At 43.7% G+C, this 23,534-nt stretch overlaps 1 protein-coding gene across 1 annotated transcript in view; it reads right to left on the reverse strand.

Moving 5' to 3' along the window:
* Positions 1–23,534, reverse strand: part of LOC105452192 (tyrosine-protein phosphatase Lar) — a 390,547-nt gene that overhangs the window by 295,744 nt on the left and 71,269 nt on the right. The window contains exon 2 of the mRNA XM_011693088.1: positions 22,935–23,041. The gene's annotated coding sequence lies outside the window, so the exon portion shown is untranslated. The remainder of the gene's footprint in view (positions 1–22,934; positions 23,042–23,534) is intronic.

The raw sequence follows: 23,534 nt of genomic DNA on the forward strand, positions 1-23,534 counted from the left end.
CCGACTTCGCGACATATGTATGTATACATATGTATACATACGTTACATATAACTTGAGATATTTCTGCAAGAACAGAAATACAAAAAATATCGAGTCCATGCGTCTGACCTACCGGATAGGTACTGATCCGTAATATTGAGAGCTCATATCACATCGATCGTCCCGCGCTGACAAATATGTGTTCTATACTGAACGTGCGTCGACATGCGACGAATGGCATGAATTTCAGATATTCAGCTTCTAATCGGAAGAGGAAAGACGCGTGGGAGAACCCGTGGAAAATCGTCGCCAGAATCCGAGTTCTACTGCATTCGACGAGCCTCGCGTCTCCAAGCACAGACGTTCGAACGAGAGGCACGAACGGACGGATGGGATGGAATTTAATTAAAAAAAAAAAAGAAGGGGAAAGTATATTACAATTTTAAAGGTCTCGCAAATGGAGTGGAATGTCCAATAGTCGGTCGACCTACTCGGAACCACCGCACTCGGGTTAGAATGGTCGAATACCTAGTACGAGACGCTCGAATAAAAAAAAGAAGAGATGAAAAGGAAGGAGTGGCAAACGAATAGTGCGGAGCGCGGGGAAAAAGGTAAAAGAGAAAGACTTTGGAACGACAGTTATTTCAGGAGTGCACGGCACGCCGGCGATAGTTTCGGCGATCCTGAATGTTTTCTCTTTTCCCTGCCCCTCCCATCCGGGGGATTTTTTTTATTCGACCTTTAATCCGACGACAGAGGGAGCGTCGTTATTCATCGACGGGCGAATCGTTGCACGGACATTCGAAATTAGACCGCTTTATTTATTATAAACGGACAGGTATCAGTGTTATCTGCGCCGTAATTTATCCCGTCGCGGCAGGTAACGACAGATATGGGGCATAATTTGGAATAAGCAAGAATTTATGGCCGTCGTAAATTCATTCGCGCCGCATTTGTAGTAATATGAATTTTTTTGCCGCTCTCTCGTGCCGCCGTTCGCACGTCGGATTTATCCCCGCGCGTTCCGTATTTAAAAATTCCTGGCGCACATTCTCGGCGAGGCATGCGTCGATCGATGATGCCGCAGGATTGATAATCCTCGAAATATCGCTATTGAATTTCCGTCGAATTTATTAGCAATGTAACATACCTATTCGGCTCCCCGACTCCTCCGTTTTGGTGACGGTGCGGTGAACTTTCGTAGCGTTGACGTAACGGATTTAATGAAAATGTATAATTGATGACTCGATGTGCAAAGTGGAGGTGAAATCGAAATAGAAGCTCAACATATTAACTGCAAGTCAAACGATTTACTCCAGAAACGAGACTTCTTTTACGCTATTATTTCAACGTATAGAAACAATGTGTATACATGTACACATAACGTCGTTTTTGTCAAAATCTAAAATAGTGAAAGCTAAATAAATTTATTGATGCAGGATGTAATGCTCTACATGTCTTATAAATAAGACCTTTGTATGGAAAATCGATATTAACTGAACAATGGCACCAGGGAGACATGACGTGCGTATATTCATCCATCAGCTGTCAACCATTAACTGTCAGATTGCTTTCGATTTCTAATAAATTTCCACGGACAAATATATGTACATATATTTCGGCGAATATCTCTCTGCGTTTCGAATGCGGCTTGCAGCTTCGTTCGCGAACCCGGTGGCGACTTATTTGTGTGTGCACCTCCGCATAAATTCTCCAACGCGGAAACCTGTTAATGTTAATTCGAAATAAAAGCCCGAGGTCGTATCGCGTAGCCGTAGCGGTTATGCCGTGTCTAGGAAAGGTTGCGCCTCCATTGCAACGTAGAGGGATGTCGAGGAGGGAGGGGCCGGGATGCTGCTACAGTGGCTTGCAGAGGGTTGTTGCGGTGGTACGCGTTCGTTGGCACTGCAACGCGGTCAGGGGTTTTGTTCGAGGGTTGCCGGCGGAACCGTTGGGTACATCCAGGCGAAACAAGGCACGGAAAGGCAGGGAGGGAGGGAGGGAGGGAAGGAAGCGCAGGCAGGACCCGTTGCAAAACATAGAAAAAATATCGTCACAGAATCGGGGTGCGAGAGCTACGAGCGCGGGGGAGGGAGCGAACGCGCGGGGGAAAGAAAGCAAAAATAAAACAGGCAAAAAGTAGAACGTGACCGCGAATTCGGAAGAGTCCGCGTTTTTCTGGACGCGGTATGTGCGAACGTAACTGCATTTAAGGTAGAATATATTGCTCGCATGTATCCTAGGTGTACGCGGTCCGGCCTAAGATTAACGTGCGTTACGTATTCTCGCAAATTATATTCAAACCGCGGGACGTTCTGTGCGCGAAAATGCGGTTATAAACTTCAGTTATACGGAGGCAGAAAGTTACACGGCATTCATGATTGCAATTTATGAGAGGAGATGCGTGAAAATTAAAATATATAACAATAAAGTTTAAGACTATTTGTAAAATCGTTGCGAAAGAAAATCAGAAAATTACCATGTCGGTAGTTCTCTTACTTAATCAATTAAAATTATTTTTAATTAATAACAATTGATCATTTTCAATTATTAATAAAATTATTCAAAAACTGACTACTACCATTATTATGCAGAAATATCGCGGTACTGCAATAACCGCACCGCCAATTTTCGCAATTAATTTTACATAAAACGATAATATACACACATTATTACTTCACTTTTTTTCTGTAAATGAAAACTGCTAAATGAAAACGTTTTAATCTACTTGATGCTCGTATGTACACGATCATTGCGTGTGATTATTGAAATTATACGTAAAAATAAAATTTTGAAAGAAATGGTACATATATATATATTTTTTTTGTTGCTATAGAGATCCGTTTTCGCGCAATAATCGCAGCGATATATCCATACAACACACGCAGGGCACCATTGTAATCACGTCGAAACAGCTTGTTACTACTACTAACTCGATGTTGCAATCGTACAACTCATTCGAATGCACGTTGAAAGATTAACGAGGATTGGGCCGTATAAAATGTGCTTTAAGTGACAAGCGACACAGGCACGCGCACATCCACGTGCACGTGGACGACATGTATGCGCGCAACATGCGCCCCGCGGATTATGCACCGTCGAGGAAGCCTGAATCACACAGATAAGGCGCAAGAACTGACTTGCGAATGTCGTGACCGTGGAAGTGACGGCAAGAGCGAAATCTCGAATGGTGTCACGAGTGAGGAGTCTAAGAGGATATTCCATGTTCGATTGATCCTAGTCGGTACTGACGAGATATTCACCGAAGAGAGAAACCGCAGAGAGATGGAGACAGATGGATAGCTATAGATAGATAGATAGAAAGGGAGGATGAAGAGGGAAACAAACGACTTTCGTCAAAATGGCCGGAAAACGTTTCGTACCTATTGTTCTTTCGAGAGTGCTACAGCGGGGATAAGATCGAAGAGACGTCGGACGAAGGGAATATTTGAAGAACGATGTTTACCGCGGGAAACTCTTCCCGGCTGCTCACTTTCTACGATCTGTTCCGAATGTTGGATAGTCTGGCATCGTCTCTCTCTCTCTCTCTCTCTCTCTCTCTCTCTCTCTCTCTCTCTCTCTCTGCCTCGCACCATCGCTGCGAAAGTTCAGTGGTGAAAATGATATCGCGAGAGAACGAACGTACGTCGAACTAATTTTATTCTACACGTCGGGCGCACATTCTCACTTCGTGCGATAGCGAAGAAGTATTTCTTCGCTGAAGAATCGCAGCACTTCTTCGCAGAAGAATCATCTGCGCGCACACAGGATTTCTTCCGACGTAATATTTGGCATTCGATTCGTGTGTCGTCTGTAATTGTGCGGCGCACATTCCAGCGCTACGATCGAACGTTATATGTACGCTTGCAGAAGTCTTAAAGAGTCAGCGATGCGAACGAACGCGGTTTATTCGAGCATGAAATTTGTTAATATTGCGTAATTTCGGCACAATCAAACGTTCAGTCTCTAAGATTTACCATCCAGATATTGCTCCACTCAGCGTGCTCACCGTAAGGGTCGTGTACATCGACGCAATTATACGCTGTTCATTATTTGGAGAATATACCGCACCTGCTCTTTAAACACTCACTTTACTGTGTAGGTTCGGATTATAACGCGAGTACGCGATTCATACGATTTTACCAGTTAATAAGGACGGTAACGTCATTAATTATTATTGTAACTCGGATAACATTTATGCACACGTATGAATCCGTATTACATATTAACTGTGTTATATAATGCATTCATTCCTGGTATGGAACAGAGTGTTAACTCTTTCTGATTTTATAATACATATTGATATCATCGCATGCTCATTACATTTTATGCAAGTCAATTCATTTGCTGCATACATATACATTTTTCTTAATTATATGAAAGATAATCAAGGAAATTTTAAATAACGTTATGCGAATTTTTTTTAATTGTGCGATTCCGCTTGCGCGAGACAAAATGAGGGTGACCTCAATTAAAATCCCGGCAAGGGTTTTAACACGTGCGTTCTACAAATAATTCTTAAATTATATGATAAGCGCGCTGCGGCTACATTTTACCTACGTCGAATAAGACGAATGTTTTCCGCGACGTAATCTCGTTTCACGCGCAAAGATTTAATCGCATTTCTAACCGAGCAGTAGCTACCTTTCCCCATTCTTCGTTTCATTCCTTTTTCCGCTTCGCTCCACAAGCGAATGCGAGCTCACTGAGCAGGTAGGTGTACTTAACGCGAACGCTGCCGCGTCGCCCTACGTTGCGAATTAATTGTTTCGCTAATGCGGCGGAAGAGTCTCGCGAGAGAGAGAGAGAGAGAGAGAGAGAGAGAAGGGAGGGAGAAAGCAAGGAGAGAAGGGGAGAGAGAGAGAGAGAGAGAACATCAACCCAATCAACGGATCGTTGAAAATTGATTCTAAATACACTTCGGCGATCAAAACGCGACGCGCTTCTAACCCGCAGGCTCTTCAGTCCCGCAATCCTCTTTGGCGTCGTGCACAATCGATTTGCGGAATTGCGCGGCGCGGCCGTCCGGCCTACTACGCCGACCTTAATGCCGGCGTGTATCCGGTGACACATGTCACGCGGAAAATAAGCGCGGTCTATATGCGCGCGCCTCAAGCTACAAAATATACGGATAACTGCTGGAGAAATTCCATCGGTCTCGTGACGATATTCCCCTGGATTCTCGTAGAACACGCGATCGCGCGTCCCGTGCGATGCCGCGTGACCGAGAGTGAAAAAGAAAGGAGGGAGAGAGAAAGAGAGAGAGAGAGAGAGAGAGAGAGAGAGAAAGAGAAATATATAGAGGGACAGGAGCGATGGAGAACGGAACGTGGAGACTGCTTTATACCGCTTCATTCTACGTGCACCGTAAAAATGCAAAGCAGGCATGCACGTCGGCGCATACATCACGTGCGCGCGTGCACACGGGGAAAACGTACGGTGGTGTAACCGCGCGGAGGGCCGGCACGCGGGGTTCGTTTACCCCTTAGCACGCCCCTGCGTTATCAGCCGCGGCTCGATATTATCAACGGGAACGCAATTTTCTCGAGCGCGGTGCAGTTTCGAGTTCCGCTTTCCCGCATTCGCTCGTTCGTCCTGTACGCCGATCTCTCAATTCGCCTCCCTTTCACTTGGACCCCGTTTTCGCGTTTCTCTCTCTCTCTCTCTCCCTCCGCGTTTGATCCGCGCCATTCATTTATCTCTTCCCTCCCGCACTTCTCTCCGTATCTATTATTCTGTATACTTTTCGCTCCGTCCCGCCGGCCAATCCGGCGAATGAAACATCCGTCGCGTTTTCCCCGCTCGGTTTTCGTAGTCGACGGGTATGAACGAAGCTCACGCGACGACGAAAATAGACTTTACGGAGGTAATTAGTGTAACGTAAATTTAGCGGAAGATATTCTTGCGAAAACTTCTCAGTCGTCTCTTTCTTCGTTTTTTTCTTCCTACAAGAAACTGCAACATTTACTTGCTTTTTCGAACGAGAATAGCTACATTCGTTTCTTTTCGAAGTGTTCAAATATTTCTCAAATATCCGTTTCAGCTCATTTCTAATTTTGACCGTAAACCACTCTAGAAATCAACGAACTTAGAAGACAATGAACTCGTCGGAACGAAAATTCATAACCCAATCAGTGCGCACGGAAGCAACGTGGGTATACCGGGCACGAATGTGTGCCGTGATGGATTAGGTGCCGAGTTTAAATCGTCATCCATAATCCCAGGGCCATACATCGCGGACGCCTCAACCGCAGTGCTCGTCTTTCGTTGTTTATCCCGTCCGTCCCGCTACCCCTCGGGCGCACACGACATTGACAAGAAGTATGGCAAAACGTGGAATGGAACGTCGAAGAAAAATGCCTCGTTTATTACTTGTATGCTCCATCTACTATTGTCAAACTGTGTCGGTTTTCCCGCATGCATATATGTACATAGTGCACACGTTTGTGTTGTGCCATTGATTATGCCATTTACAGAACCAGTTTACGGAATATATACAACAGCAGGGGCATACCTTTTATTAACTATAATTACAATCGTTAACAATGGGCAGGGAGTGTGTGGGAGTCGTAGATGTATAACGATCGATGATCGGTCGATAAGAACCGGGTCTGCCACCGGTGGGAATTTTCTACGAAAATCGTTCCTTGTATTACCACGCTTGTTCGACACTTCGGCGTGCTGCTCGCCGTTACGACGTTTCGCCCCCGTGTACCGTAGTATTATTCCACCGGGAGCTATGAAAAGTTAGCAAGACGGGCAAAATATGCTTCAACTTTCACACTTTACAAGCAAAACGTAAATAGGAATCCTGAACTTTTCGCCTTCGATCGCAGAGACGACGAACGGGCGCGGCAGACGCGCGCACACCGGGCGCGTGTTTCTTGCCCTCGTCTAGACCTCTAAAAGGATTCCGCCAAACTTCTCCTAGGGAGAATATTAAATTCCGCAGTATTGCAAGAAATGTCGAATCTCGTTCGTCTCGTAACGACAGATCGACTTATCATCGTGAAAGAATTGTTCAACGGGGAAGGGGGGGAGGGGGAGCGAGAGAGACGCGACCGATCGGAGAGATCTTAAATCTCTCGAAAAGTCCTCCCACGAGCCGGTTTAGTGCTTTCGTGCTCAAAATCGTTTTCCTCTTCGATCTTACCTCTTCCATATGTCGAGATGATCGAACGTCTGACCTGAAACCGAAGGCCGCAATACGTTTGATCGAACTCGAGAAGGGAGTTTCGCCGACATTCCTCTTTCTCTCTCTCTCTCTTTCCCTCTTTCTCGATCGCTCTCTCTCTCTTTTGAACAAACGATCGAGAAAAAGCTCTATTTATCCGGAAAGGGAACGACGTATCCTTGTTTCTCACAGCTCTTAACTGGCCCCATGCTCGGCCATCATCATATGTTCCAAACGCGTTCTTCGTCCCATCGATTTCGAAAGCGTCCGGAACCTCTTATAAATAACGTTTAACGAGCGGCATTCGAGCTGCCCGTCAACCCAACGCCCCTCGATCCGAGTGCAAGCAACCCTTTGCCTTATCGGCTTGGCCGATAAATCCGTCCATCGTCAGTGCTCTGGGAACGTGTTCTCGGCTTTTCCCCGATACGCTCTTACGTCGTGTTCCTGTGCCAATTTGCTTTTAACTTTAAGAGTCGAAGTAAACAGGACGCTTGAGGAAAGAGCTGTGAAACCAATGCTTTCCAACTTTTACATCGACGTACTACGTGATCTTTCGCGACCTGATAGAGTCTCGATATTTTACGGCCAAACGAATTTGTCTTGTCACAATTCCGTCGATACCGTCACCCTTGTAAAATCGATGAACGCCGGCGAGTTTGCCGATTTGCTCTGAATTTGAAAAGTCACCGAAACAAACAAGATTTTTTAACAAAAAGAAAAAACTACGAACGCAAAACGCGAGTTTTGCTTCTCATTTTTACAGCTATATATATATATATATATATATATGCGAACGCGTGATCTCTCACTTAATGCGAAAATTTTTACATATTCTTATGATTACGTCCAGTCTATTGTGCATTGTAGTTTTGAAGGCAACATGGTAGAAAACGACGGTCCCTTGAGGACCTATGAGTATCAAGCGCTTTGAACGCGTCGAATAATCTCGTCGATCTGAAATCCGACAAAGTTGCCTGTTTACACCTGGGAATACTGTCGGCGACTGCCATACGACATACATACGTATATACGAGTTGAGTTTCGAGTACGGTCCGAGAACACACAACAAAACACCTCGTTTAACCCTCCTCCCCCGCCGGGCGACCTCCCTCAAACTCGTTCAAACGATCGTCCGTCTCGCGTTTCGCCGAGTTACGCTCGCCGCATAACGCAAGCAACAGCCGAATGCTGCAGCTGCATTCAATCCCGGCTGACGCGGCTGCGCCTTGCAGTCGTCGCAACGCATCAAAGTTACAAACACGATCATTAATCCTCTATTCAGCGCTACGTGCCTTGCGAGGGATGAAGCGCGCGGCACAAACTTTCGAAAAGAATGTTCCTGTGCATAACGTTAGATTCTTGCGAACTGATGCAACTTGCCGGGGTTGACAACGATGATTTCTACTATACTATCCAATAGTAATAAAGAAAATTTTAAGAAAAAGGAGAAAAAAAGGAAGAAACAAGTCTGATTAAATATAGTTTGCCATCTGCTACTATCAATTGCATTTTGTTGTTAAATTGTTCAAGATGTAAAAGTAACATTATATATCTACAATTGCATTTCTTTCCATAATAATCTCCTTCGCCGTCGTAGTCCTCCATAAATTGTCCCGCGTGATTATATGCAAGTAAAAATATAATGCCAAAAATATAAGAGTAAGGAAGAAGATGATATAATATATAATTCACACGCGTTATTGCGAGAATTTGCTGAAGTTTGGAAAAATTAAGTTATTGAACTTAATTTTTCCAAACTTCAGCAAATTCTCGCAATAACGCGTGTGAATTATATATTATATCATCTTCTTCCTTACTCTTATATTTTTGGCATTATATTTTTACTTGCATATAATCGCGCGGGACAATTTATGGAGGACTACGACGGCGAAGGAGATTATTATGGAAAGAAATGCAATTTATTTGTACAAAGCTAGCACCGTGGGAGCCAACGTATTACAAAAGGAAATGAGATGTATGCAATGGAAGAGAGCAGAAGATCCCATAGGAAATCGTGGGAAATGCGAGCATCTATTCGAATTTAGCGGAACAAAGTTTGCATAATGATCGAGTTGCTCATCTCGGTCTTCCTACGCAATAATTCTTTCAGAATCTTATTTCTTACGTCGTTTGATTTTCATCAAGCTCTCTAATCAATAATATTTTATATTTTGATCAAGAATTTGCAGGGACCAAAAAAAATGTGATGATCAATGAAATTTTCTTCAGGAGAAAATCAATTATATGACGGAAATAAAATAAATAAACTTGCTATTCTCGTGCATCCGTCTCGTTTATAAATTTTTTAATGTTTCCCGTCGTCTACCTCTCCATCTCCGCACAATGTATTCGCGATCAATTCCGAAGGCACGACTGGCGCGAGAAGCTTATCACCGGCGCACCGGGTATATTCCGCTATACGTAGAATACGGGTCCATCGTAGCGAGCGATTAGAAACCAATGAACCCGATTGATCACAAAGCGAGCCGTAATCCCGAGCCGCCGAGTGCCTAAGCCTGCTCTCCGGCCGCAGCACGTACCGTTAAATGATTTAGCCGCTATCCGGAGCCCCCTCCGCGCTCGTTGCCTAACCTCCCTTTCATCCCCCTTCCTTACCGGTTCGTTGTTCATCCAGACGCTCGTATCTCGTCATTGTGAAATGCTCGATATAGCCGGAATTACGACCGCGCACAAACGCGACGTTATTGCATCTGCCTTTCTCATCTCTCTCTCTCTCTCTCTCTCTCTCTCTCTCTCCCTCCCTCCTTCCTCCTTCCTTCCGCGTTTCCATTTCTCATTTTTCTTTCCATGCGTTACTATCGGCTATTATCTTTAACAACATCACACGAAAAGAAACTGCGATGACAGATGTAAACTACATCTAATTTCGTTATCCGCCCTACGATACAGATCAAATTATTGTGCATTTGGCGCAATATATAAATACGCGCAAAAAGTATATTCAGGATCCTTGTATAAAAATGAAATAAAAAAGGAAACTGTCCATCTATTTTATATACATATATAAGCGACAGATTTTCTCATCAAAATACTTGGAAAACTTGCAATAATGGAATATCTGAGAAATCAAATAAAATCTAATATTTTCGTTTAAAGTCTCGCACATAAGATACTTCGAATGCTCTTAAATTTTCTCAATTCACGCGTTTCACGTTCGCCAATTTATTTCAGTCAGAAACATCAATTATTATCGATCAAATATCTCAATTTGTATCATTGATGAAATGATCATGGTTAGAGATTGCACTAAATAGCAAGGTAAAGAGAAGTATTTATCGATGAGAGAATGTTACAGCGCTTAAAAAGATATCTAAAGCTAAAAACACATATGAGGGACGCGAGTGAATCGCCCGTGGAAAACGCCTCACTATCGATTTTTGTAGGTAAGCAGCCCAGAGACTTGTGGAGAGGCTTTCGAGAGTTATGAAAAGAGGGAACACACAGGCGCCCCTGGGTGAGATGGGATACAACGAGGAAAGAGACGAATCGCAGGTCGGGAAAAGAGAATGGGTGAAGTAACGCCTCGTGTTTCAGCGAGGCAGGATGCACCGGCGAAAGGAAGTCGATGGGATATATCGCTGCGGAAGTGGAATAGTATGCGCATGGACGGACGTACGAACCTGCAGAAGACGCCGGAATTGGAATGTCATATGGCTTGGGTCCCACCAAGATTTTATATTGCGATCAACCCTTATCGTTTCGATCGTTTTTATCTAGACAAATTCGTACTATTCTTATCTCACTCCTATCGGGCCACTGCTACTTTACTTACGCCTTACTCGTTTGTCATACATCTTACTCTTTCTCGCGCGATCGATATCGTTGACAGTAAAGCGACCGAAATCATTTTATCCGCTATTCTTTCTGCCATAAAGTCTATAAATTATTTTTTTTTTTCTATTACTATTAATATTTAATTAAATTTTTGACTATATTTTTAGTAATATTAATATTGCTAAAATAGAAAGTATTATTAGAGATAAGATCAATTTCCTTTATTAAAAATCAATCATCTTTCTATATTTATAACGTACCACTTCTTTAATTATCAGTCAATTATCGACTATTACAGCGTCAAATAGAATTAAGGAAATGGAATTTAGTAACATTTTACATTTATATTGTTCATAACATTTAAATCGTTATTTTTTTTTATCGATGCGCCGTTACAAATCGTATAAAACAGTCGACGAAAATAAAACACATCGAATCAATTAGTACGTAAATTTAATTAAGTGATTTCTATATAAATGGTTTTATCAAAATAACAATTTATATCAAAGAAATAAATTTAAGAGAAAGATCTTTTTATATAATAATAGTGCTGATTTCTCAATTATTCCCTTAAATAAAATGTCGAAAAATTGGATTTCACAGTTTAATCCATCATGTCACGTTATCCCATTTTTACAATGCTATTCGGATTGATTTCGACGCTCCGTTTTAGAATGACATAAACGCCTCGTATGCACCTCGTATTGACGCGGCTGTTATCGCGACGTATTTTTCGTATTCGGCGGCGAACGTATATCCGCGACGTATTGTTTAGGGCGATTGACGCAACGATACTTCTCGTTGCTCGTACGTTACACGCCGTCATCTTCCCATATCGAATATACTTATATATGAACGCCGTACTTTATATGAATATTTTAATAATGTATCTGGAAATTAGTCTTATAATACGAAAAAGGTCACAACAGAAATCTCAATACGTTATATTTAATTGCTACGTAATTGTTATCGCTTCTAATAGCGTTACAAATGTGCCTTGGATATACATATCTGTTAATGAACTATTTGCCCTTGTTTCCGGCAATTTCGTAACATACGTTACGCACGGCAGCACGTGATTCTAGTTTCTTCATCCCCGTTAATTTATCCCAGCGCGACGGGGTTACGCAACGGAACCGAAAAAACCAGTCACGATGGCATTAATTGGTACGGGCACGAAAATGTAATGTTTTGCGATAATTGGCCGGGCGGCCGCCGGGTTTTCGGTGATTTTTCGCGTGGCAGCGCGTGTGTGCACGCGGCAATCGGGAATCGATAAGTCGCAGCTTTCGTTGCGCCCCTCTGCTCTTCCGCGCTATGCAGCTCTCGCGGCACGCCGTATTAAATTAAGTGCGGTGAAACGAGCGTTAAGAAGTCTAACGACTCGCATGCTGGACACAGAGGTACTAAATCACGTTGATGCTAAAATCATACACTATCGTGCAAGACACGTTTCGTTATATTCTCGAATCTATTCCAAAATAACTTGTACGTGATTTAAGACCGGTCCGTACATAAACGTATGAAAGTAGATAGCATTAAACATTAACAATGAGAGATATACAATATTTTGTCGTAATTACTATCTACATGAAAATATCATGTTTGGACTCCTATTACGAAAATTCAATAAGTTAATACTTACGAACAGTGTATTTTTATAGCAATGCTAGAAGAGTTTATAATTTAAAATCTTGAGGACGATCAATATAGAATAGAAGAGTCTTGATTAGATATACAATTTATATGAAGATACGAAAGAAATACACGATACTAAAGCTATATATAAAAATATATATGGATAAAGATTACCAATTTCAGCGGAACATCACGTACATCCAATATAAGTAACGACACTTATAAAATATCAGTCTTGCCAGCGTTTTAGAATAAATTGTTAACGAATGCTGAACGTTGTTAAAATAGGAAAATGTGCTCCGTTTCGTAAGATCAATTTCAAAAATTGATGTGTTAAAAGCGAGAATTGATTCTGCGCTACTTAAAAGATTTGCCGCATTCACTTTCCACATTTTTGTTCTCATTTTTATTGGGAATACATGAGAGAATCAGAATCTTTCAAATTTGCTTCACGAAAAAACTTGCTTCTCTCGTCTTTCACATTTTGTCTTAACTTTTATTAACCTCTTCCAATTTATTTGTTACGTTAAAGTAAAATTGATATTCGATACTTGAAAGATGTTAAATGTCAATATATTAAGACATCATATGTCAGTGATTAGGATTATTATTCCCACACATACGAGAGATACATGTGGGGTGATCATAATATTGCATAAAGATCTTCATATTTTCGACGTTGTCTCGCGCTTCGGCGCTCCGCGCTTTGATCGCGAAACGCAATTAGGCAAACCGTGCGTTAAATCGATTGTTGTTCAGTTCGTTAGGTACGGTGTAAAACATGGCAAATCAGGCCAGCCGCGATTCGACCGAACTTCCATTTGTACGTAATAATGGCGCCGGCGGCTATCGAACTTCCGAAATTTGAAGGCACAGCCAGCCGTGCACTGCGCAATATATGGAATATCCGTCCGAAAGTTTCCGTTCGGCTTGACGCGGCTTTGATCATGCCCCGGTGCACGCGCGCGTCGGGAACCCAAGCGTGTGCGCGGATCGCTTTCGTTCGTTGTATTTTTCGAATCCCACACGCGAGCGAGCGAGCGGGAGGCCAACTGCCGGCGCGTTTAGCCGGCGCGGCGCGCCGCGCGGCGCCCGGCTACGACCAAGCGGCAGGAGAGTAAAAGTATGAATGGAATATTTATGGGCGGCTTAAAAATTTCACGAGCAAGCAGGTCGGTGGCGCTCGCCGCCCGCTCGTAGTACGTAATTTTCTTTCGTTTGCGACATTTATCTTTATCTACCGCGCGGCGAGCTGTACGGCGCGCGAACCACGGCAACGAGAATCCGCGAGTTTACCGCCACCCTTCCCACCCCCCCCCCTGTCGCGCGCCGCTCAACCGAAAACGGATTTCGTGGGTGTTTTCCCTTTAATAATTCTCGAGAGGAGAGACCGAGCATGAGAGCGGAAGAGAAACGAAACTCGACGCGGACGAAAAGTAAGCAAGTCGTAGTAAGGAGAAACGCGATTCGCAACAAGAAGAGGGATGGAAGAAGCGGCGTTCTGTACCGAGAGAAAAGGAGGAGGAGGAGGAAGCCTTTATTTTTCTTACGTTGTCGTCTCTCCTCTCGGAGCACTAGTGGTGCACCCAAAACGGGACGAAAACTCGGGCGAGCTTCTAGTACGATTTCCTGAAGTGTCTCTCCCTGCTTACCCCTTTGCACACATTCTCCTTACCCTCGTTCCTGTTGTACATCCATCTCTTTCCTCTTAACGGCTGCTCGCCTTATTGTCTGCTGTTTCTTGTTGTCCTTTGCCTCACTTTCCTTTTTACGCATGGAAATAAATTACTTTTGAATCCTCTTCCGCCGTCGCAGAGTCCTAGTCTATTTTAAGCGCATTCTTATCGATTTCTTTCTCATGCGATGTTATTGTTTTGAACTACTCGTCAACCAAATGTTTCTAAATTCTTCTTTTTTTTTATTCAAACTACTTTCTCTTCTATAAAATAGCGTTATTAATAATATCATATATGTATCAAGTTTTTCTCCAAAAAAAAAGCCACCGTTTTTTTGAAAAAATTCGCAATTGAGCATAACGCTAATAATTTATGTAAAAGTTATCACGATTGACATCTATTTGTAAGGGCAGACACGTTCCGCTTTAAGAAGCTATACGGTTACATAAATCAGAAGCAGTTACGGCTCTATCGGGCTCCTCTGATTATTTTTCACCCTTAGGTGCGGTCTTTACGAGGGCAATGGGGCGAAGGGTTCTCTTTACGAGAAGATTGGGGCGCGGAAGGGTCCTCTGGAAGACTTCGACGCTCGGCATCTACAAGAAGCAAAAATATGAAATTCGTCGGCCGGATATTCCCGGGGGACTTTCGACTCTCCGAGTGGCTCGGAATAATTTCGTCTTTCCTTCTTGTTCCAGATCCGTTTCCCACAAGAGAGTCCCGATTATCGATCTCCCCGGTCGGAAACGAAGGTGCAACGCTCGACGTCTCGCGAGAAAAAGAATCGTTGCCAGAGACCAAGAGACGACTAAACGATACATAGAGGTAATTACTTGAGGGAAATAGACGCCAAAGATGAAGATAAAGAAAGGGCCAATCAACGGGGACGAGTTAACGAGACGAGCAAGAGAAGAAACAAACGAAGATTAGATTTTTACTTTCTCACAATGCACGTCGGGATAGCTATTTATCACGATACAAAGTAATCTGTTTACGGCAGACAGTATTTATTAAAAAAAAAAAAAAAAAATATGAGAGCGTAGAAAGTCAGCGATTAAAACTTGACAGCGGTATAAGGGAAAGAGAAATATTTGCTAGTGGTTTGTACTTGTTGTAATTACGTGGAAAGTTATATATACTCCGTCCGGGACGCAGAATTTCTGCTCATTACAAATTAAATCTTGGAGCGCATTGCACTCGGCATCTAAAAATTCATCCTGGAAAGGAATGAAAAGATAGCGAATTATATGGAAGCGCGTGTTGGTGCGCGTCATTTCTGTCCGCTTCGGTGAAATTATAAGGCTTTCTACCACTCACGCGAGAAACCATTTTTCATGCTTCGTTGTCGTTGATGAACCTTTTTTACGGCTGTAATCCCAGGGTAAGCACGAGGGAACAAAAATGCTTAACGATGCTCCGGGAAGATGGACTTTTTCGAACTCTTTGACGTTTCTCTAAATTAACCACAGAATCCTCTTTTGCCTCGGGGGGTTTTTTTTTTTATTTCAACCATTCTCCCGCACGAAAGGCAGCGTATACGACTTCCGAGTTGGACGTCGACGACCTAACGGGGGAAAGGTTGTTTTTTCGAAATTGTAAGATTCAAGCGGCGCGTAGACCGAGAGACGTAAAATACGCCAAAGCAATCGTGAAATTTCGTAGTTTTGAGATACCACCCGCGGGACTCGAGACTTCCAGATCGTTCAGCGAAGTAGTTCCTCGACGTAATTTGCTCGATCAAACTTTTCTATCCCGACTCTCCCTTCCGTGTTAAATCAACCTCTTTGCGCCGTGCCGCGTCGGCGGGCGAAGGTCGTGGTGAGCGACTCGTATACGACCGCGGATTCGTGGAGAATATAAATTTAACGCGAGGGCGCGCGCGCGCGCGCGCATGGCGCGCCCAATTTTGCAAATTTTACTCGCGAGAAACGCAAACGGGGGTGCGCGCCGCTTTTTACGGGCGACGACAAAAGCGCGCATTTCCTCCCCCGATGTCTGAGCGCCGGACGAGCGTTCGTGTTCGCCGCTATTGTAGGTCGATCGATTCTCGGGGGAAAAGCGTGTGAGTGCGGTTAACGTGCCCGCCTGCAGTCGGCGGGCGGCGATACGTCGAATCCGCGCGCGAGGAATGATTTATGGAAAAACAAGGAAGAGAGAGCGAGAGAGCCAGCGAGAGGGAGAAAGAGAAAAAGCGCGCGGACTTTACGGGTCATGTTTAGATTCACGAGTTGCACCTGCACAACATCTTCCATCGCGCGTTTACCAGCCCATGTTTGCTCGTCCCTTTATTATTTCTACGCCGCATTAAGGGCTTACCCGCCGTACGCTCCGCGTACGGCACATAATTGCGGTGGCACACGATTTACATATTGTTCCGCGCGTCGCGATTTAATCTAACATTTTGCAGCGCGAGGTCGGAATCTCGCGGCCGTACGACCATACATTTTGACGGTATATTTCTGCGTAGCAGCTAGGTGTAGCACGCGGGGATAATGTTGCGGACTTTTCCGTAATATGCGGTGCGGTTTGACTATGCGGCAAGGCTTGTCACTTCACTTAACAATGAAGCAGAGGACGCGTGGGTGATGTACGTCACGTAGCTTTCTTCTTTAATCTCTCTCTCTCTCTCTCTCTAACGGTAAAAGCATTGTTCGTAACTTAAGCATTATACCGGGGAGCAACGTTGTAAGTTCACGCTCAACGAGCGACGTAAAAATAAAACAGACAAGAAATTTATTTATGGATTTCATTAACATTAATTCAACCAAGCTATATAAGCGCGCCTGCTCTGCATTTTACCTTCTTGACCATCGCTCGAGGTTGCACCGAGCTAGGCGCGCCGCGCGAGATTGCTTTCTCTTTCACATACCTACTCTTCGATACATCGCAATACTATCCAACCGAATAAATTCACCGTTTAAGTTCGCCATTACTTCTGTTTTGGCCTACGAGAAACCGCTCTATCCAATCTTCTCCTACAATTTCCGCGTGCAGACGCGTCGATATTTTTCGATTTCTGCTGTAGTCCAGCTACGGGATCGTAAAACTCGATGGCTGAAGGAAATGGCTAGGTAGCACTTATATGCATTATCAGCGCCTCTCGGGCACACGGGTTTCCTATCTACGATTTTATTTGAGGGCGTGCACGATCACTCTTACACGGTCGCCATTGCTATCTGCCCCGCGCCGCCGTCGTCGTCGTCGTCTTCTTCGTTCCGCAATCGTTGTCCGACCCCGCGTCGGTTTGCGATCGTTCCTTAAACTCCCCCTACTTTGCACTCATCCCTCTTCCGCAGGCGCGATAAGTTTTCTCGCGGCAGTTAACGAGCCCCTAAAATCACGCCCGTAAAATTGGCGTGAAATTCGAAGAATTTTCTTCGATGCCCTTTCAGTATTCGTCACTATTACGTTACACAGTAAAATTAATAAATTCCTGAAAACCAAATATTTTTATTTCGTCAAAAAAATGTTTTTTATGCTATTAAATAATTGTGATGTAATATAAATATAATTGCAATTTTGAAATTTTTCTCCATACTTTATAAAAGTTTCTTTAAGTGTAAAAATTTAAATAAAAATAAGGGAAATATCACAAAGGAAAACTTGTATATTTACATAGAATATTCCTTTAAAAAATGTTATACAAAGCAATTACTTTTTTTTAACTGCATTTTAGGGAAAATTATTCATGCATGCATTTCGTTCGATTAATCCATAATTTGAGTAATGGTCTCGAATTCAAGTGCAGTAAATACCGGAACATCGTGTTACTATTTTTGTATCCTTGGGGAAAAAATAAGTCAGTTTTTTATTTTCATTTAGCTGTAGGCTCCAGCAGCGGTTTTGCGACTAGTCAACATGCCTTTGTTACGCCGGTATTCTTTCGCGGTTTTAGCGGGCGATATAACACGGCTACATAATACGAAGAGAGAAACGTGAGATTACTACCTCTCTTTTCGACGAGTTGCCCATTTTGCTTTTTCCCCTCGGTACGAGTATATTTGCCCTCGGAAAGTATAGTGACCCGGTAGAGCGCGCCGGGTAGGGGAAACTCTACCCACTTATTATTATATCGCCGCGTTCTAGTCACGTACGCCAGAAACTTTTCTTCCGACGCGTCCATTGAAAAATTTATCATACGTTTTTACGCCGCATTATACGCCTTGTGTGTGATGAACGCCGGACTGCTTCCTCTTTCTTGCCCCCTCCCCTCCCCCCCTCCTCCTCCCCCTCGCCCTTCTTTCTTTCTTTTTGCAGCTGAAGGATCTGGGGTGAAAGCGACAAGCGTTTCTGGGTCACCACTTTGGAAGTTTCGTGATACCATAAAATGAAGTCCCGGCTCCCGTTGGTCGCCCCGTGCTTTCGTGGGTCGTTAGACGCTACGGCTATGATTATTGCGACGCTGGATATATACCGGTTGTAGTACAAGTTCAAATCGCAAAGCCGGAATACCTTGATTTTTGTACTACAATCTGAACGTAACTTGTCCCAGGGGCAACATAAAAAGAAACGCTTTGTCCATATCCAGCAAAATAATTTCTCAATACAACTCTACAAAAATTATACAGTTCTTAACAGCCAAAGAAAAAAAAAAATGTTCTCCCTTTCTAATTATATTATTGAAGATACTCGTTCGCCTTAATATTCGTATAATATTAATATTCGCTAGATCTACCAATAACAACAAGCGGATCTTTTCAAAAACGTTAATAATTGCCCGACGCTTTTATTCGCATCTCACGATGAATTCATTATTTTCTATATAAACGCATCTCACGATGGATTCATTATTTTCTGTAGGCGCATTCAACGTCCCTCGTGTATATTTAAAGTAGCTGCCGAGAGCGAACAAGAGCGCGGGAGCGTGGCGTGTGCCACGCAAATCGGTCATTTCTGTCGGTTGCACCTTAAAAGAAGCGGTCGCATCAAAGACCGCTGAGCAAGAGGAAGAGGTGAAAACGCGCCAAAGTGGGATCCGCAAAGCGCGTGCTTCTTTTTATTTCATCGAAATCCTGAGCTCGCGCGCAAAACGACGCCAAAATGAAAATTACCTTTAAAAAGGACAAGCGCGCATTTGATCGACACAGGCGACGGTTGCGACCCTTTAAATCAGTTTTTATCTGGTAGCGTTTTAATTTCGTAATATACGACTGACGCTAGCTGACGATGCAGCCTGCCATCGATTCGGCTAATGACCGTAGCCCGGGTCGGAGGGAATTTATCGCTCGTTTTACGTTTGCGGCGTCTGTGTTTGTGCGCGGCCGAAAAGACGAAGAAGAAAAAAAAAGAAAGAGGAATGTTCCAAGTTATCCCTCGCTCGTTCAGCCTTCCTCCGTCGGCCGGTTTGGACAACTTCCAGTCGAGCGATCGTAACCGTTCGCGAAAAACGCCCGAAAGAGGTATAGTTACGTAAGTGTCCTACTAACGTGCTCTGCGGATTCGTTTTCTGCAAAATGTCGACTCGATTTCCCAGTGCGATCGCTAGCTTACAAAATGTCAATTTTATGGGCGCGACGAAACGTGCGATTTCCCAATGAGCACGCTCGCAATTAAGCTGAACGATAAATAACTATAAATGAGCATGTACTTGTTTTAAATTTGATTTTGCGTTATTTTTCACCTCATTCGCTTTGTATAATGATGATTTCTTATACGCTCTCCGGAAAAATGCCGACAAACTGGATTGATAACAAACAGACGGGAATAAAAGGGGAATGCGTGAGTAAAAATGCACATGTTACATCGCATTTACATTCATTAAAAAGAATGAGCTTGAATGGACCGGTATTTATACAGCACAGTTGAGCTTGATCCAACTGAAACGACTGCAGGAACGACGCACTAAAATAAATTGTACGACCTGCAGCGTAATTGCTTTACGCATCTACAGACACATCGTTACCGTCGATGATTATTCATTGTTTTATAAATAGTCAGCTCTCGGCATCGCGCGTTACGTCTGCTGGCGCGGCTGCATTATTCAACGAGGCTCAGAAAAGAGTGACTGCAAAGTATAAAAACGGAAATTACTGTGAACGTACAACGGGATTTTCCGAATCTTGCGGACCAATTTGTCGTTCGTTGCGTTTCATCTAAATTTAAACATCAGCGACAAAAGAGAACTCCATCTGCAGTTTTAAGATTGATAATATATTAAATGCGCTTTTCACGTGTACTCCTCGCGTTTCTTTGATGAATTTTTATTCATCAAATTTTAATTTTGAATCACATTATTCTTTAGCGAGTAATTACTTTTAACAATTTTAGTTATACATGTTTAGTTATTAAATAATTCAAATACTTTACGTTAATAAAACGTTTTGGAATACGTGATTAAATGCAAATTCATACCGTTTCCTACTTTTGCATTACGTATAAGTCTGTAAGAGATTGATGTGAGGTATATGTGTGAATGAGTGAGTGAGTGAGTGAGTGATTGAGAGAGAGAGAGAGAGAGAGAGTCAGAAATGTTTTTTACAAAAATACGAGTCCGCGAAATAATGGTTTTTATGGATCTTGATCAGATCGAGGGTCTCTTGAAACTAATTCGTGTGCCCAAGTGGCAAGTACGTACGCTTAAAGTCCATAGACGTCGATTCTAAATTTATAGCAGGGCATAAACTGATCTTCTGGCCGCCTCTGAAATACGAGGTCTAGAATTTTCCTGCGAGCGCGCGCAGCCGATGGTCGAGGGGGAAAAAAAATAAAGAAAAAAAAAGATCCTCGGAAAAATTGCGGTTCCAAAAGGAGATTAAGACCGTCTACCATTCATTACCTAAGACAGGACGAAGCCCTGCAGGTCGCAGCGAGGAACTCGCCTCACATTGTATAATTAATTATAAGGAAAACCACCTGGTAGTTCCGTCCGACGCTAATACCTTACATGTGAGACTAAGTGCAATGGTCGAAGGGGCGACAGAGTTTCGAGGAGCATCGATATCATTTCTGTGCGCGGTCTCGCGGGATTAAATGCACGCGCATTGCGACCAATTAAGCTCCGCGTATGATCGACTAAATAATGCATTTCCCGCCGTAGAGGCGCTGCAAAATACGGTTCGCCGGTTCGCGAAAGTGGCGTTGAACGGCTCCGAGGCCACCTTTACCGTAATTCGTCGTTCCACCGTATTGGATTTATCGAGTCGAGAAAATTATTGCCGCTTGCTGCAAAAAAAAAAGGAGAAAGAGAGCGAGAACGAGAGACAGAGAGAGAGAGAGAGAGAGAGAGAGAAAGAAAGAGCGAGAAAGAAAGAAGAAACGGGTCAGACTTGACTACCAGGTCGTAACAGTCGCCAGCTCTCACGACAATTATTGGAGTAAAGTCGTCAAATGGTTTTCGTCCGTTCGATCGGCCCCCGCCATTGGTCTCCCGGAGGAGAGAAAAATCATTTACCCTACTTCTTCCTGGACGGCGACCGATAGAAGAAGATGACGCTACCACCGGCGGAGCGTAATTGGTAGCATCTGTGACCTAGTCTTCTGCAAAATTGATTGAAGTCTTCAGCTAAAGAATCGCAGCTAATTGGAACGGGTAACAAACCTACAGGGCAAAACGAATAGTTCTCCGCCTCGATTTATCTCTTTCGAGTGATACGCCACTTACTAGAAAAGCCGATTAACGTCACCATTGAGCCCTCGCAAGGAACATCGGCCGTGCTCGAGGCATTAAATCGTTTCTTTCGCGTGTCGCAATGAAAATCCGCTTTCCCAGGATCTTCCCGGGCGTCTTTACAAGCGCGCAGTTGCAGGAGCAACGTCGCGTCCGATATCTCGAAACACACGTTGCAGTTAAACCGGGAGGATCGGGGACACAACGCAATTATAAGTCACCGGTATTCAGCGGGGAAATCGAGTTAATTCCGAGAGCGAACTTTAGTTAACCGTATAACATTCTCATCAGCTTATCGGTCGATTCCGCCGCGCGATTTACACTCGCGCGCTATTAAGTCCGGCTTTGGCGCGCGTAATAGCGAGACGATCGGAAAATAACTACTCACGTCACTATTATAAACTAGGCAGGAATATTATCCGAAAGCGAAATCCGTGAGATTTTCGTAATCCGCCGATTGCATTTATCCGCAGCAGCCGGATGATTCGGACGACCTAATGCGATGCAATAACGAGAAAGTTGCTACTAGCAAACCTTTCCTCCCTCTCTTCTTCCCGGCTCCCCCTCCCCTCGCCTTTGTACTCCCGCCTCTTCTCCAGAACCTAATTTAATGTATTCTTCAATTATTCATTTCCTCGGCGGCGGAAAGGGACTCTAGAGGTGGCAAACTCCACTATAGAGATGGACGGAGCGATGGAGAGGGGTGCTCACAAGTCGGGTCGACGGTGATGGCGGCCGCGATGGCGGCGGCGGCGGCGGCAGCGGAGGGATGCCTATTAAATATGCCTCGGAAAATTGGATTTGAAATTCTTATTTTTCCACAGCGCGTTTCCACCATCCCCTCTCTCACTTTCTGCTTGCCCCCGTCCCCCTCCCCTCCCCCAAACGTTCTTTTCTTTATCCACGGCTCTCCGTCTCGCCCGATGGCCGCCCCAACCGCGTTTCCCGAATGATTCCGCTCGCAAGCGAAAAATATACATTCTATCCCGAGGCTAAATACCGATGTCGCTATTGTTAGGAGAACGACACGGCCTAATAGTCTTAAATTTTTACGTTATGTACCTGCTGCTGCTGTCGCTGCTGGGGGCTTCACCTTCTTTTTCTTTCCTCTCGTTGCTCTCTCTCCGCTTTGCACGATTCTATTCCTTCCTCCAGGGGTAGAACGGGACCTGAAACGTTTTCAGCGTGTAATGGAATTCCCTCTGGCTACACGGCGATGAGACGTATCACATTTTGCAAGGCGCAATAAAGATTCGCAAATAGGGCGCGGTGAAAGAAATTCGATCCCGCGATGTTACGCATAATTTGCATAATCCTTTTAATCGATCGAAAATATGATTTATGGACAATTCAATTGAATTCAATTGAACGTTATTTAAGGGTTGATCATCCCCTCACCCGAAATTTTTTCATGAGATACGACAACAATTTTTTGAAAACGCAGAATAAAAAAAATATACATATATTTTCCATATTACATATTTTCATATTTACACTGAGAAAAATGGTTTGTTTGTACCAACAAGATGTATATGGCTGAATGAATTTTGGTGAAACCAAACAGAATTTCGGATTATAATAAGAGGATTTGATATTGTATTACTAGAACGTTTGATAAGATCGGAAGAGCACACGTCTGAACTCCAGTCACTTAGGCATCTC

This window comes from Wasmannia auropunctata, unplaced genomic scaffold, assembly GCF_000956235.1.
Source record: "Wasmannia auropunctata unplaced genomic scaffold, wasmannia.A_1.0 LD336036.1, whole genome shotgun sequence".
NCBI lineage: Eukaryota > Metazoa > Arthropoda > Insecta > Hymenoptera > Formicidae > Wasmannia > Wasmannia auropunctata.